Source organism: Meleagris gallopavo, chromosome 5, assembly GCF_000146605.3.
Source record: "Meleagris gallopavo isolate NT-WF06-2002-E0010 breed Aviagen turkey brand Nicholas breeding stock chromosome 5, Turkey_5.1, whole genome shotgun sequence".
Lineage (NCBI taxonomy): Eukaryota > Metazoa > Chordata > Aves > Galliformes > Phasianidae > Meleagris > Meleagris gallopavo.
In genome coordinates this window covers 1,499,411-1,517,188 of record NC_015015.2, presented here as the reverse complement: position 1 = coordinate 1,517,188, position 17,778 = coordinate 1,499,411, and the positions used below count along the sequence as shown (strand labels likewise).

General features: G+C 37.2%; 1 long non-coding RNA gene across 1 annotated transcript in view; it reads right to left on the bottom strand.

Annotated features, from left to right (window-relative positions):
* Positions 1 to 17,778, bottom strand: part of LOC116216643 — a 78,523-nt gene that overhangs the window by 16,392 nt on the left and 44,353 nt on the right. Inside the window, exons 8-10 of the long non-coding RNA XR_004159788.1 lie at positions 8,964 to 9,069; positions 4,994 to 5,052; positions 1,480 to 4,194 (exon numbers count right to left, since the gene is read on the bottom strand). This is a non-coding gene — a long non-coding RNA (uncharacterized LOC116216643). The remainder of the gene's footprint in view (positions 1 to 1,479; positions 4,195 to 4,993; positions 5,053 to 8,963; positions 9,070 to 17,778) is intronic.

Sequence of the window (17,778 nt, the reverse complement as noted above, 5' to 3'; positions counted from 1 at the left end):
GGATCAGCAGACAATGGACGGGACCTGGCTGGCAGGAAAGGCATCTGGCAATTCAGGAGAGGAGATGTAACAGCTGCAGGTCAGGGTGAGGCCGTAAGTTATGCAGGAGGAAAAGACAGCAGTGATTTCACGGGTAGCTGTATGTGACTCTTGACAATGCAGGTGACCCCGATGACCTAAGTCTCAGATCTATGCATTAAATACAGTAATAACTCAGCAAATATTGAAGATAATATTTCATTTTAATGCATACACAAGCAATTGACCTTTGCCCCTGCAGTTTAGTCATATTTTAAAATCTTCACACTATAAATAGAGGAAAAAAGATTTCCTTTAAAAATCTTCTAAAGAAATAAAATACAACAAACCAAAGATACGGCAATGTAAAAGACTGAGATGATCCAAATATTGGAAAAGATGCTAACCTGGTGAACAATTCACCTGATTTACACATGAGACCCATAGCTACAAACATTTGTTCTTGTTCCATTTTATAAGACCACGAGTGATCTGCTGATGGAAAGCAGCTTTATCTTGCAGACTCAGCCAGCAAGGCCATAATTGCTTTCTAACACAATTTCTGGGAGCTAACCAATACTCAAGAACTGTAACTGCATGTGATCTACCAGATGGAAAGGGAATTATAACTGCTTTATTTTACTTTATTTTCTTCTATCAGGCAACTTTTTTTTTCACAGCCTTATTTTTGAATCATGTGGATGAGTCTTGCCCACACATAAAACGAAACCAAATTTCTTAAATTCTTTAACTATTATAAGATGTTGCTACAGCTGTCCTTTAGCCTTTCGTAACATATATTTAACTATACATTAAAAATAGTATGTTTTATAACAGAGTATGACACCACATCCCCTGAAACGGTTTGCAAAGGTGTGAGCCCTGGCATATATCTGAGACACATGAATACATTCATTAAGCTCTTTTGCAGAATTGGATTTCTTAAGCAGTAGGAGACTCTCGCTCAGTTGAAGTTCTTTGGAAATAGGAACAATTTCAGCTACAGGGAGAAATTTTACTGACCCTATCTTAATGAAGGGATGAAGGAGGATAGAAAGCTGTAAGACCATAAAACTGACAAAGCAGGAAACAAGATGGTTCTAGACAAAACCATATAGATAAAATGGCCTCCAAAAAAATACGCAATGGCAAGAGGGTTTTAGAATGACCAAGCTAACTATATCTTACTGTCCACATGTTCTAGTCCATATTATTCATTTCATTCTGGATTCAATGGAACAGGACTACATTATTGCTGTTAACCAAAAAAAAACCAACCAACAGATTCTCCATTAAAATTCTCAGCTGTGTGACTGCACTACAGAAGTCTGTGGAACTAATCTAGTAAAGAAATCAATCCTTGAATCTCCATGTATTTCCTGTGGTCTTTGAGTCCTGTGAGCTGCCCTGTTCCTGGTATCACATCTTCTGGCAGTTTGATCTCCTTTTTAGTGTCTTTACCTCTTTAGTTGTTCCTCTTGATGCACTGATTTCTTGATCACGTTTATAACAGTTCAGATGAGCGCAAGTCTTTGTGCAGCTGGTTGGTCACACAGACATCTCTGCTCAGGTGATGGTAGTTTAAGCAATAACGAAGAAATTCCCATAGGATGCAACTCTGAGTAAATATAAGGTGAAAAATTAAGGGAAACAAATGATCACAAATTTCTCTCACGATTTTAAGCTTACTAATTAAATAGATTCACATCAAATGGTCTAGTGGCATGCAAAAAAAAAAACCAACAAAAAACGATGTGTACGCTAAGCTGAATGCATCTTACGGAGTGATATCTAATTCAGTTGAGGCAGGAGTTGATTATGGCCAACAGATGGTTCAGATATTGTTTACCCATAATAACGATCTCATTTTTTATTTATATTTCGTGTAAAAATCTAGCCTTATCTTATACTGTAGAAAACAGTCATTACTGATATAACACTCAATTACAAAACCGTTGCTTTTCCTCTGCCTTCCATATTTAGGATAGAAATGTGTATTGTACACAGTTTGTATCATACACCATATGCTTAGATAATCTCTCCAATCTGATCTTGGGGCATTACTCATTATCTTTAGTTGGGTCTTACTTCATGATGTCAACACCATCAACATGCTACATAACACATCAACAGGCTACACAGTATTAAGGTTATCAGCACCAGTTGCTGTTTCTCCACATAATGCCGATGCAGTTTTGATGAACATGTCTCCAAAGTCAAAATAAAAATAAAAAAAATCCTCTGCTACATATACAATGGCTTAAGATCTGATGACATATCCTCTGCATGGCCACATCCTAAAACATTAACTGCTTATCCATTGGATAAAAATTACTATTTAAATTTTAAATGCTTCCAAAGCAAACAGTACCTCAACTCCTTGCTCTTCCCATGTTTTCACAGTTACCCTCAGGATTTGTTAGCACTGAAACTATCAGTCCCATTTATTGTCCTATCTGTCATTATTCATGCGCATCTCTATCAGTATTTTTCCATCTTTTTAAAGGTCATAGTTCTTGATTTTTAGTCAGTCAAAATATATTTGTGCTTAAATTGCATGCATATTAGAGTATCTTGCTTAGGCCCTTAAGAATAATGTAATATAGCATCTGCTTACTTTACCTGATCAGTATATCATTGACGTCCTTAGAAACCAAAATTTCTGACAAAGTTCTTTAAGAATCTGAAAAATATTTTATTCTGCAACATATTCACACAAAATATATTAAAATATCTCTGTATACCATATGTCTGCAACCAGTTCCATTATCTCACGAGCTCTTTAATCCAACCCCCACAGACTTTCACTACCACGGGCAGGATGGAGCTTCTTGTGTGAACCAGTATCGCTGGCTTAAAGGCTGTTACTCATTTTCCCGAGGTGGAAATAATACCTTTCCAGTTACTGAGCCTGAAATACTAAAAAAGTGATTTGTAACTAAGAACAAGTTTTCATGAAAATAAAGCTCTGGTAAATACAGGGATATTATTCTGTTCAGACTAAGTAAAAGGAACAAAAAGTCTATTGATCAGATTTGTATTTACATGTATGTATCTGTATTTATAGTCACCTCATTTATAAAGACTGTGATGAATTCCATTCTTCTGTTTTAGCCAGGACCAAGCATTACAACTCATTTGTTCAAATGCATAATTTAACTTGCTCTCTAATACTTAATTTCCCCAACAAAGACAACGTTATTCCTCAAGCGACTCTTAGGGCATCCCTGTGTCAAAAATCTGCGTGGGAAGAACTTCTCCAAGTCAAAACTGTGTCCAAATACCGAACTGTATGAACAAATCTGGTCTTTCAAAAACATTTAAATCTGGTAATATCTTGTAATATATATACTCCTAAATCCATAAATATCAGTGCATTTCTAAATGTATCATAAAATCAATAGAACACTTGGACTGCTTATATTTCTCATAGAAAAATATGGATTTATAGTAATTAGTCAGTATAACTAGCAATATTATGGAAAATAATTTTTAAAAATACGCAGAGCTAGGAAGAATTAGGGAGATTCAACTATAAGCAAATAATTGAATATAACTGAAGTATGAAATTCCACGAAAGTATGCAGATGTACAAAAAGGGAAGAAAATTTGCATTTTCTAAAGTTGTTTTTTAATTACGTAAACTATCCTAGCATGCGGAAGGCAGCAAAGATATTATTATTGTATTTTATTAACAACCCCACTGCTTAAAGCTCTTATCCTAATAAGTAAGAACCATCAGAAAATCAACGAAAAGAACCAGAAAATCTGCCTCGTTATCTATGGAATTGAGGCTTATGCAATAGCCAGTCTACCTGCTGCTCCTTCCCATAACGTCTCTCACAATCAATGGCTAATTCCAATCCAACGTGGCAGCCAAATACAGCACTCAGGTATATTACCTTCCTAAAGGTTACATGAAAGTGGACTAAGGGTAGATGGGACGGGCACAGCTTTTCCCTGGAGGAAAGGCAATCATTACTCGATGGTTTTCCTTCCCTGGAGGCAGCCCTTCGGTGGCCTGTCGCACACACCAGCCCGCCATTTCACAGGAAGGCAGCTCCAATCCCATCTCTTCTGGTTTCGGGGTACAGAGGAGGAGTGGAACGCATACCACTCAGAGACAAAGCTGCTCTCCACAGGAAACTCAGACTTCTGCTAGCTTTCTGCAGATGTCTGCAAACAAAGAACCAGCTGTCACATTTAAAGCCTGTGCGGACATGAAGGAGAACGGTAGTTTTATTTTCACTCTTTTCAGCTGCTTTTCTTGAGTTTTCGGAGAAGCAAGGATGAAGTTTATAACATTAGAACAAAGAATTTATTCCGAACTTACCTTTTCAGTGAAAACCACCTATATTTTATTTCACCCATTGGTTGATGTATTAGATGTTAGTTAAAGAAGAACTTAAAAGGTTGAGTTCTAACCATTACGTTACAGAAACAAATAAAATAAGCAATGATAGCACAGTGGTAGGTGGTAGCACTGCAGAACGATTGATTTTCCACAACAGATGTTGAAAATTTGTCTCTGGATATTTAAAATAACTCTTTGTTCTAAAATAGGCCCGCGTGATGGAACGCAATATCAGCAGGACTGAACTATCATTTCTGAGGGACAAAGGAGGTGCACCATTTAGGAGCGAGAGAAGAAAATCTGGGTAAAAAGCCCGAGTGAGATTTTAATGAAACCATATTTTAACTAAACTAAAATTACATAAAGGCAAATTTTTTATTCAGCATAATGTGAAATCCATTTTCCCTCAAGGATTTTTTATCTATTCAGTTACTTATGGGGAAAAGAATACTATCATTCTTTTTTTTAAAAAAAGGAAAAAGCAAACACCAAAACTTCTAAGATTTTTCCAAAGCTGAAGACCAGACTACGAGACTGGCTTTTGATGCATGTCTTCAGTAATGCTTTCTGAAACTACTGGGGGGCCTTGAGAATGAATTTTGTTAAGGTCATGAATCTTACCTTTTTAGATGAAGATGGTCTTTGACGAATCAAGAAATGCTGAAAATTATTAAACTCACCTAGGGCAATAGTGTGGATTATTAACAAAAGAAAAAAACAGTTGCTTTTCTGTAAAACAGTACTCTCTATAAAAAATATGTGATATATTGTATAATATTACAGCTATTAGCATACAGCTATTTTGTGATGTATCACATAACTTTATATATGCACATCAAGTGTATGTATTACATAAGGTAAGGTAATACGTAGACATTGAGTCATGGCCTGGCAATTACCCCAAATCCACAGTTGTGAATGTACCATAGTGTGTTTACAAAGGCAGTGCATATGCACTCTTACTAAGGGTGGGGCTATATAATCTAGGAATAGGACTGTTCTTACAAGAAGTCATGATTTTGGGGTGGGTAACATGAATATAATAGCACGCCTATGCATTCTGTAGCATATCTTTTGCAATTTTTTTTGATCCTTATAAGCCATTTGTGACTCTATTATGCATTGAAAAAAAACTATTACTGATAGTCAAATCTTTTCATTTCTGTTTTTGTTGTTGTTGTTGTTGTTTTTAAGGTTTTGAAAATTCCACAGATTTCAGCAGAATCAAATTTCACTTTTGATGTCACAGCAATCAATTCAAACAACACATGGATGTAGTGCATTAACAGTAACAACAAGCAACAACGACTAATATCTTACTATTCTCTTCAGTACAGAAAGAATGGAAGCATTATGTTCAGTAACCCCCAATTTATTTATTTTTAACAAAACATTTTATATCATAATGCCAGGCATACATTGTTTTAAAACCTTGGCTTTAACAAGGAAGAGATAAAAGACACTCATTCATCTACTTCTTTTCAGTGACAACAGCGAGTATTTATAGTGTGAAGATGGCAGATTTTAAATCTACAAATGGCTTTTTGGCATTATAATTCAGGGTTATGGTATAGCTCAGATTGTGTTTACAAAGTGCAATGTTGAAATGCAAATGCATCATATGTTCATGAAACTTAAAAAAAACTCAACGTCACAAAAGCAGATTAGAAGGTGTAATGTCCTATAGTTTAACTAGAGCTAACCTTTTGAAACTTGTCTCTGAATCACAGAGATTTACTTAGAGTTTTCAAGTAACCAAGTCCCACACAGTTAATGCTGATACAATGAATTTCATCTAAATGAGAACATCAATACAGGAACTTTTGTCTCATTAGAATATATTTTAAAATGATCTAGAATTAAACATTCAATAATACACAGTATTAAGGACCAAAAATTTCCCACTGCTACTGGAAGGGTTAAGTAACTAAATGCAGCTGTTTTCATAACTGACAGAATCCCTCTCCTATTAGTACACAGGAAAACAAGTAAAAACACTCCATGTACAGAAGTTAAATTCACATTTCAAAAACAGTACTGCCATTTTATTTGAGGTGCTGTTGGATGAGTTTTTCATTCATCAATATGGTAAACCAATGACAGACATGTTTGAGAATTTGGACATTTTAAAAAATGATACATTTTTTTTCCCACTGCTTACAATAGGTTTGGGGTTTTTTTCCCCCTCATCTTGCTGGCTTTCCCTTCCTAGACTTCCCTCACATACTTATTTTTCATACAGTGAATGACCATTCCTCCCAGTTCCATAACTCTTCTGTTTTACTTGCCTCCCATCAATTATTTCTCCAAGCAGTATCTAGCATTAATGCCTCTCCTTATAGTTAGCTAAGAGTATACATTCTTAGATCATCAATTCAGTTTTACTGGCAAAAGCATAGAAGTAGTAAAGCATAGAAGTAGATTAAGAAATGACACTGGCATTTTTTAAAGAATCCCCACACTTATATCCACATCACAACAACTACTCTTCATTGAACATTACCAATTTTAAGAGAGGGGCAACTGGTGTTGGTTATCTGAGTGTGCAAGTGTTGCAGCCAGGAAAAGGCTGCATAAAGACTGTCAAAGAAAGGAATAATTAATACTGGAAGAAGAAAATGAGGAAAAATGAAAAAATAAAAAGAATAAGATAAGCGTGGATCTAAACAGTTTAAAGCAAAAATTGTTTTCTAAACTCAAAAATAACTTTGGTGGGGACTGTCAGAGGTACAGCAGGAACTCAGGTATGCATCTGTCTCCACTTCAACGGAAACTGAGCAAATAAAAAGGGATTTAGATAAAGCCATTTAGCAACAAAGCAGTGACCCCCACACTGAGAAAGTAGCTCACATTTCACTGAGTACTTCTGTTGTAGGCACGTGATTTAATTCCATATGTATCCTTCAGAGAGATTTTTCTCCTAAGTCCCTACAATTAGGCTCCAATATGTGAACAGAAGTAAATCAGACACAGGACTTGTACTCTAAACCAGGGCAGGTGCTTTGTATCCTCCGTTTTTACTTGGTAGCTCAGATGCCAAAGCACTCACTGAAGAGAAGGGCTGACTCCAGTTCATCCTCCTCTCAGGAGGCTCTTCAAAAACAAACTACAGCCCAGTTGTCAGAAATCTCACTGGTCTCTGAAATAAGCTAATTACATGTTTAAAATTAACGCAGACAAAGACAAAACCCATAAAGGACTATCTTCTCCACAGCAGTTACATATTTAGAAGAGATGGAACATTTTTGCTTCTGAACTCTCCTTGCCAAAACCGTCTGCCGTTCCGTGTTAAGCTTAATTAATTAATTAACTGGTGTAGTGCATGAAGCAGGGAGCAAATGGATGAGCTTTGAGTCACCTGCTTGTACTGCCTACTTCCTGGCACTGATTGCATTCAGCTTTTAAACGTTCAATCAGCTTGCTGTGGCCACCAGATCGTTTTTAGATATGCATTAGCTATCCTGCAAACAAACAGACACTCTGGATGGTGTGTCAGAAACTCACTTCTATTTATGCCTTATGAGAATTCTCATGGAAGCAACTGGAACGTATAAACATACACATTTTTCCAGTTTGAATCAAATTTTAATTATTAGACACAAATCCAATTACTGTGCAGGAGCTAAACAGTAATATTTTGGGAGGGTCACAAGTCTGAATGGATCAGAATATAAGTGACTAGCATCTGTTTAATAATTTACAATATTAAAAAATATAAGTGCAAATTGAATAGGAAATTCATTTGCATTTGTAATGCTTGTTAAATCTTTAATCTCATCTTTTTTTCCTTACTTTTCACTAACCAGTATATAAAACAGTTTCACAGTCCCTACAGTCTTTTTTTCTTCTATTATAAAAGTATTAAGAAGAAGCAATCTTTACATACTCACAGGTATATCAAGTGAACAAAGTAGAAATGATTTACAGTAATAGCGTAAAAATACCTCAAAAGCTCACTCTGAAATACGTATCATCTTGCATGTAAAACTGACCAATTAATTTTTTCAGCAGCTTCATATTTATTTAATTCAACCTTTACACCAACTCTGATTTTTGATAGCATTTCATTAACCTGTGTAATGACTGCAATTGCATACATAGATTAAAAAAATTGTGTAAGTAATGGTCAGTTAGGCAGCAACCAGCATAATCTGTACATAAAATTACATCAATTAAGCCCTCAAATTGGGCACATCATTACTTTTGACAATAGAGAATTCTGGCCTTCGAAGTCCATCCCTCTAACTTTTCACAAATATTTTTAAGTACTATCTACGCATGGTGCAATTCTTAGTTTGTAATAGGGGTTTCTTCAGACAATATTAAATGAAAAAGAGCCTGCTAAAATACAAAAATAAAATAAAACAAAATAAACCCAGAAAGTTTGTTCAGTGTTAGTACTTACACTAACAAAGTTAATTCTTCAGTTAGAAGGCAAAAATCAAGGCAATGGATTTCTAAAGGTATATGTGAGCATTTATTTGCAAAGGAACTTCTAGCTCCCTAACAAGCTGAAGATGAGGGGCAAAAACTTATAGCATGTTAAAAAAAAAAAGATTTAACAAAGACTTATTTTTAATTGTCTTTTTACCTGCACTGTTACAGCCATTTCTTCAGCAGTGCCAATGGCTTTAGCTCTTCCTTTACACATCTTCCCCCAAGGAGTCAATGCTCATTCAAAGCTCACAATGACAACTCTGTGGAAAAACAGACTGATGTTCCACAGTTGGTGCACAGTTTATAAGTTTACCTGGTAAATTAGAGTTGTTCTGCACACATGGAAAAAAAACCAGAAGGGCTTGGTGAAGATGACTAATTACACAAAGGCTATTAAACTCTTTTTCTTCTGAACACACTTAAGTAGTACAGAGGGCTCTGCTTTCTCTTGCATGCGAAGTTCACCCAGACTTCAAACAGCCTTCCACTTATTACCTATTTTTTCTTAACTTTAAATCTTCATAAATGAGGAATTTATTTTCATACATACGCATGGACACAGCAAATATGAATTGTATTTTACCAGGCCTAGTGTTAAGACGTGAGGTGAGTTCAGTCAAATGCCATGTCACACAGTGTCTCGTTTGTTTTAATCAATTTCCCATCTGAATAGCTGTTGGTAAAACAAAATGCCAGATGTTTATCTTAATAGCAAGGTCTGACGCTAGACGTGAGTTCTGCTGCATCTTGCTAGCTATGGACAGAAGCACACAAGAAATCCTGATGAGAGGAAGCTACTTGCCATTCCTTGCCCTCTTCTTTAAGTGAAAATCCAACCTTTTTTTTGTTAACTTACACTTCGATTACACTTTTTCTTTTGTTGTTCTAACACTGACTTTTATGAAGTATCTAGAGGATTGAATAACTAAGTATCAGTAATTTTGGAGAAAGAGTAATCATATTAATGATAGAAACTACCAGCTTATCAGATTGTGAAAGGGGTTATCTTTGAAGAGGACAAATCATATTCTACTCTTCTGCCACTCTCACAACAGGATATTCCAGTGCTTTCCCTACTCGGCTCAGTACCTGCCTCCATATTTAATGAACCAGGAGAAGCACAATTGCCACTTATTTGCCACAGTGATTAGCACTGCGTCAGTTGACACTCTGACACTCGAAGTGCTCTCTCTAGTATTCAATAATCCATTGAAAAGCATGCGACAAGTCATACAAGTTGCCTGCTATTCAGGTACACATCCCTGGGTAGGTTTATAGTGACTTATCAGCTGGAAGATTATTTTTAAATCCACAAAATCAGTGTTTATGAGGAGGAACTAGGAGATGAACGTTATGGATGAGAGACACGTGGCAACCAGGAAGCAGCTTAAAGTCACTGTGAATTATTGCAAGTTACTGTGAATCACCTGAGCAATAATTGGCTCTGTTCCTGGAAAATCCCCCAATCCTTCATATCAACTTACTATTAATAAACAGGTAGTGCTAGAAGAACAAAACGCATGCAATAAAGGGGATGGTGTATCCTCTAACAATCTTTTCTTATATACTGGGGAAAACAAAAACTAGGAGGAAAAATTTCACGTAGCACAAAATAGCACCGACTCTAATAAAACACCCACTAGTGCAGCTGCATTTTTTTGAAGGCAGAAATCATTTGTAATACTGCATTCATTAATTCCCTGGGTCGTCAAGGACAATCACTCAGATTGGGCCATCACTGCAGCACAGTCCCTAACACAAACATGAGTGGTAACAAGTCCAGTTCTCTTTGCATGTCCTTAACATGGCCTTTCAAATGGCAGCTAGATGTAGACCTGGAGAACTAATGTCTAGAAAGGTGACTTAAAGAGAATCTGCTCCCCGGGTGTAAGAGCTTGATTTGTCATCTTTGTCTTTATTGCCAGACCCAGGAGAGTCTGAATTATTTTTCTTAGTAGACAAAGGAGTTTCTAAGTGGTTCTGGAATGGTTCTACTTTCCCAGTTCAACCCCAAATTAATTAACGTTCCTTTTCTTACTGGCAGTAAATACACTTTGATTACAAAAAGAAAATGTAAAAATGTCAATAAGCTATAAAGTTGAGGGATTACGAGAAGTTATAATTTCCTGATGGAGTAAACAAATATTGAAAATACAGTCTAGCCTAAAATGTTCCTTTTTAGAATCTCCCCAGAAGGTCACAGGTTTTCAGAGTCTGGGCTGTTCACAGCACTGGATATCTACACTGACTGCAGGAAAAGTAAACATTCATGACGTATCTAATGCAAAAACATATAAAAAAATATAAAAAATATAAAAAATACCTGAGATGAAATCCTATTCATATACTAAAAGGCCCATCTCTTTGCTATTTTTCCTTGATGTTCTCTTTTTAAGACACACTATTTCATATGCAGCAGAGGAATCTGCCTACTCTAGAAAGCATACTATAAATATTATATAATGAGAGAAATTAATGAAATACTCATGTATAAAATGATTGAAGCTCACGTGTTAAAACATCAAACCCATCAGGGATAAAATAGCCACTTGAATAACACCACCCTTCACACAGCTTGCTCTGTGAAATGTAAACTAGGTAGCCATACGGAACTTAGGACTGGAAAATGCAACCTACTTCTTCAGGACTAAAAAAGTAATTAGAAATCACCAGGTTGAATTCTGAGGCAAATCTAAGCTACTTTAAAGGGTATTTAAGGGTATTATATAGCAGCTCATTTTGTGCTGCTGCACCACAGCCAGCAGCTAACACCCACCCAGCCTCTTGCTTGCATCCAAGCAGTGAGGTGAGGGAAAGAACTGAAGGGACAAAGAGAAGAAAAACTTACAGATCGAGATGAAGACAGCATACAATGTGAAGGAAAAAACTCCAACAAGTGATGCAAAAGCACTCACTCACTACTCCTACCAGCAAAATGATGCTGGCCCAGAGTTACAGCTACAGAAATTTTCTCCCAGTGTCAGTGCTGAGCAAAAAGCTGCATAGCATGAAATACCAATGCGGTCAATTAATTTAGGCCAGCTGTCCTGGCTGTGCCCCCTCCAGCCTCTTTACCCACCTCCAGCCAGTTTGCTACAGGTGTAGCGTGAAAAACAGAGAAGTCCTTGATGCTGTACAAGCACTGTTCAGCAGTGAAAGCACTGGTGTTTTATCAGTACAATTTTGGTCACAAATCTAAGACACGGTTACCATGCAGTGCACAAGGAAGTTAACTGTCTCAGTTAGACCCAGAGTGATAGTAAGTCATAAAAATCTGGTTGGATAGGAGGGAGAGAAGAAGCAAAGTTATACAGCAAGCAATTTATGAAACAAAATTGCTGCTCTAAATTAAATAAAGTTCATAGAACTTGAAGATCAAATATGTCAGAAAATGCCTATTACAGGAGGCAGTAGATAGCAAAAAGATGAGTGAAGTTAGAAGTTAAGGCAGGACACATTCTGATTTCATTTTCTCATGCTTTCATTTGGACTTACAAATGAAAACGTTGCACTTGTTTAAGCACCTTTGTCAGACTGCTGTTCTGAAGAACCCAATGCAGTATAAGGAAATTGATGTTACATATTTTATGCCATCTTAGATCTATCTTACAGCTAGATGTGGCTAATAAGTGAGCCTTCCTGTTTCATTTGGTGCGTAAATGAAGAACAATGTTCCTGAAAAACACTGGAATACTTTGTGCCCTTAATTTATCTGAACTGGAACGAGCCTAGTGAGGTGAACATTGCTCACTTATATAGTGCATGAAGTTTAAACACGCTCTAATACCAAACTGAGAAATGGATATTACAATGGCCACACGAGAAATTCTACACAAAAGAAACAGGATGAAGATTTAAAAACGTGTTGACGTACAGAAGTATTCCTCAGAGAAGTGGCCAGCAGGTTTAACTGCTGGCATAACCAGCATACCGAGATGAATCAGTATGAAAAAACTGTACATACCAGGTAGGGACTGGCCAGCACTTTGTCCACTTTACTTCTATGCAGACAGCTCAGGAGAAAAGTTACCTGCAGAGTGACAAACACATCAACTGTTATTCTGGGCATCCAGTTTCAGATTTGTCCAATAATCTACATCTCATTAGTACATTCTGCATTAAACAATCCTTTCAAATTACTAAGCTTTTTGAAAAGCACTCATCTCAGAATTTTTCCTCTTCATGAAGAAAACTTATCAGCCTTTACAGCCGAACAGATCATAATTACTTGGCCTCTTGAAAAGTGGTTGCAAAAACAAAGGAGGAAAAAGTTGTATTGGTTGAGAAAAGTTTTGGTTGTTCCACCATAAACAATATTACAACTCTTTGTGTAATTAACCAGTGATACTTCAGTCCTATATTGCATCTTTTGGTGCCTTCAAGGTACTTCAAGGTACAAATTTTAAATTCTATCCATACATATTTTAACCAGAAATAATTTCTGAAGCACACACAAAAAAAAAAGGTCTAAAATGTGCCACAACATAAAAATGCAAGGCTGCAGTTTTGTGTTAAAGAGAAAATTGAGTTTAACCGAGTTCATGTTCTTTACGTTTCTCTCACAAGCATTCAGATCGTGACTTCTGCTTGATGTGTACAAGTACACTCTACATTTTCATTTTCAATTTGTATTCCAATACGTTTATATTCATCTTACTTAGATTAATCATAAGCAAGAACACATCCAATCATATTTCATTTCCCAAAAAGAAGCCACTGCAAGGGATGCAAGTGTAACATGGTAGAAACTTGCTTAGCTAAAATGAAATTTTGCCTGCAGAAATTTTGCCTGAGATGTGGAAGCGATTTTGCACTGATGCAGCTCATACAACATGTACTGCTGCAGCCAACACGCAATTATTAGTTTTGCAATAACAGCCAAACTATTGTCTCTGAAAAACAAAAGGTTTTAATACAGGGGAAAAAAAAAAGGTTTTGGATGCTACACAGGAAAAAAAAGGCAAATAAAAGGGAATGTGGTGCTGTTTTTGAGAAGGAACAAAATCAAAAGGTATTGGAGAAGGTAAAAGCACCTTTATGCCTTCTTATTAAAATTGGTGTGCTTTAAAAAGGGTGACCTTGGTGGCCACTGATGAATTTTCTTGGAATTTCAGTTTTTCTGCAAAATAGTTGCAGAAGTTGAGATACAAAGGAAAGTTAGATTAACAGACGAGTACAGAATAATATGAAAACATAGCCTTAGCTATGTAAGTCATCAGTGCTGTGGACTTGTTTTTAGTTACAGGAGACTTAAAAAGAATGCCACCATTGGAGTCAGACACTTTTCTCCATTCAAGACCGCTACAGAAAGATGCCATTTCTATGTCATGAAATGTCATCCACATGGTGGTTTAACGCATATTCTGTCTGCTGCTGCAGTGGACTCTATTTCCAATGGGGTAAAAAGTCAAGAAAAGTAGAGTAGTAAACATCATAGCAAACCATACAACTATTGCCACTTCAAGCATGTTCAGAAAGTCTTTGTGATAGAAAGCAAATGATGCATACATTGTGACATCTTTTCTCTGTTTTTGAAAAACACAGTGCCTAGGATTCTTCAAAACTAACCTGAGCATCCGTTAATAGTGTAGTATTTATACTTGACATTTTGATCCTAAGATCACTCCTTATGTTGGGAAAGCTTTAAAGCAAAGTGCACTTCATGTATCTGTCCAACAGTCCACAGTGAAATAACTATGATTCATTCACAGGATAGGAAGAAATTTCCTTGATATTAGTGTTGAAAGCAATCTGTCATTAGACAGGCACATTAGCCTTGTTCAAATTCCTTTGTGAGAGTCTTTGCAGGAAATAGTGACTAATAAAGTAAGGAAATGATAGAAGAATATTGAGGCCCTATTAAATCATTAAACCTAATTATTTCTCAGATACAATAAAGGCTTTGAACAGTTAGACAACAGCCCATGAAGTTGCATTTATATTTTAAGAAATAAGAAAGTCTGCCTTCATAAATGTTGAGTTGTAAAACACAAGCTAACCTAAGAACTTCAGTTGTCATTCTTACCAAAGCGCTGGTGTGACTGATACCCATCAGGTGTCTTTTCCAATATAACCTCAGTCTTAAGAGTGCAGAATCTTAGATTCCAAAAACAAGACCTGGGAATGCTTGATTTTTAAAGCACGGGTCAAATTCCAACTCCTACCTTGCACTTTGTTAAATCCTGCAGAGAGCTTTGGTGCAGGGCTGGATAAAGAGCTGAATTTTACATTGATAAAACACTCTGCGAACTGTTATATATAAACATTAGTCTTCAGTGTCTCTGCATTTTATGGCCCAAGTTTCTAACTTCCTCATGAGAAATATATTAGAAAAGTAAATATAATGTATATTCCTGGACAAGAAGGTAGATCAGGAAGGATGGATGAAAAAGAAAAAAATAAAAAGGAAAAAACAGGGGAATTGGATGGGAAAATAATTTCCTAGAAAGTATAAAGGTATTGTCTTGTGATTTTTAGTAGTTCTTCACTTTCAAATTATTTTTTCTTCTCATCCCCTGGGGAATCCATCGCTTCCACCAGATTCATGGACACATTCTTGCTGGTAGAATTTGTATTTTAAAAAGCAAGAATCTGCTTTAAAGTGAACTTTATGAACTGTTAAAATTAAGCACTGAATGAATACTTACCACTTATAAAAATAAAATTGATAAAATACGCATTCTGCAATGAATGGCAGCTTTTTCACTCTCTGTAATGCACTCAGGATTTCAGCCATATATTTTTTTTCTTTTTTTTTTTTTTTTTATTTTTTTTTTTTTGAGTACTAGGAGGTTGGGGGTGAGGTGGGGCTCAGCCTCTTGATCCAGGTAACAACAATAAGACTAGAGGGGATGGCGTCAAGTTGCACCAGGGGAGGTTCAGGTTGGATATTAGGAAAAACCTCTCTGGAAGAGTGGGCATGTGCTGGAATGGGCTGCCAAGGGACGTGGTGAAGCCACTGTCCCTGGACATGTTCAAGAAATGTGCAGATGTGGTTCTGAGGAACACAATTTAGTGGGCAATACCGGTAGGAGGTGGACAGTTAGACTAGATGATCTTAGAGATCTTTTGCACCCTTAAGCATTCTATGATTCTACGATTCTACTATCTTCTCCTTTTTTACTTTAGAGATATAAGAAGCTCACTTTTTATTAATAGTGGATATCAAGAGAAAAACTGGCTACAAGACTGATCCCTCAATTTGTCTACAGCATGGACAAGCAAGTCAAAAAAAACAGTAGCTCACGCGGACACCAGAAGTTGGCACAAGAGGTAGGCACACAGATGGCTCGCATGCGTCTCCCTGGACACTTGCAGAGCCTGGCAGTCAGTGTCAGGCCTTTCCTTTTGCTATGAGCCACTTCCTCACATTCACATGCAAAGACCAACTACACATGCAGTTACTGCACAGGAATTTTATGAAGCCGTTTATAAGCAAGAAGCAAAATTATGCTCTTCAGCCTTCATAGAACTATGTGTTGCATCTTTTCTCAGCAGGTAAAATCCCTTCTATTAGTCATGCTCCATGGGATATCACTCAGAGACCTAGACATGCCCTAGCAGTGGGTCCAGATGAACCACATGAGGTTCAACAAATTTAAGTGCAAGCTGTTGCACCGTGGTTGTGGTAAACCTCCGCTATCAGTACAAGCTGGAGGATGTAAGGATGGAGCACAGCGCTGCCAAAAAGGCCTTAGGAGTACTGGTGGATGGTAAGATGAACATGAGCCAGCAATGTGCCCTCACAGCCCAGAAAGCCAACAACGTCCTGAGCTGCATCAAAAGAAGCATGGCCAGCAGGTCGAGGGAAATGATCCTGCCCCTCTACTCTGCACCGAGAACTCACTTGCAGTACTGTGTCCAGATGTGGAGTTCTCACTACAGAAGAGATGTAGATCTGTTGGACTGCATCCAGATAAGGGCAACAAAAGTGATCCAAGGGACAGAACACTTTCCCTGCAAGATCAGGCTGAGAACTGGGGTTGTTCAGTTTGGAGAAAACTTCGGGTAGACCTGCGAGCAGCTTTTCTGGCTCCAAAGAGGTGCTATAAAGCAGGAAGGTGACAGACTCTTTAGCAGGCTCTGCTGTGATAGGACAGGGGAAAATGGTTTCAAACTGAAGAAGGTTTAGATTTAGATTGGGTGTAAGGAAGAAGTTTTTTTTACAGTAAGGGTAGGGAGGCACTGGAACGGGTCGCCCAGAGAGGTGGTCGATGCCCCATCCTTGGAGACAATTCAGGTCAGGCTGGACGGGGCTCTGAGCACCTGATGGAGCTGTAGGTGCCTCTGTTCATGGCAGGGGAGCTGACATAGATGGCCATTAAGGGTTCCTTCAATCTCAAACGATTCTATGATGCTGTGAACACGTAAGAATACACTGCCATCTGTTGTTCCATGCAGTAACTGCAGTTATTTTCCACGGTTAGTACTTCTCCAACGAATCTCACGGCCCTCTGCCTGCCTCTGCTGATTTAACAACCGACTGTTCAACTGTTTTCAGGAAATGCTGGGCTATTCTTATTTCAAATTAAAGTAGGTTAATGAATTCCAATGAACTTACGCAGCTAGATGTTGAAACGAGCACAATGCTTTAATTTCTCAATAGTGGACTTGGTAAAGGATTTATGGGAACTACGTCATTGAACGAAGGGTGATTTCTGTAACTGCTGGAGATTAACTGTTAAGGTGGCTAATCACTTGGCTGCTGAGAAAAATCCGTGCATTTAATGCTGTCACTGCCACTTAAAAACCCTTGACTCTTACCTTGATGCTAAAAGGAAGTAAATGGCCTGCTGTGGAAACAGTTTAGGATCTGCAATACAGAAGAATCTCAAGAATGATGACCTTTCTCTAACATCTGCTTTTTCTAAACTTCTAACATCAAATGTCTAACGAAGGATTTTATACCTATATATTAAAATTTGCCTGATTTTTTTTTTCCTTTCAGAGTCAGCATTTAATCTCTTACT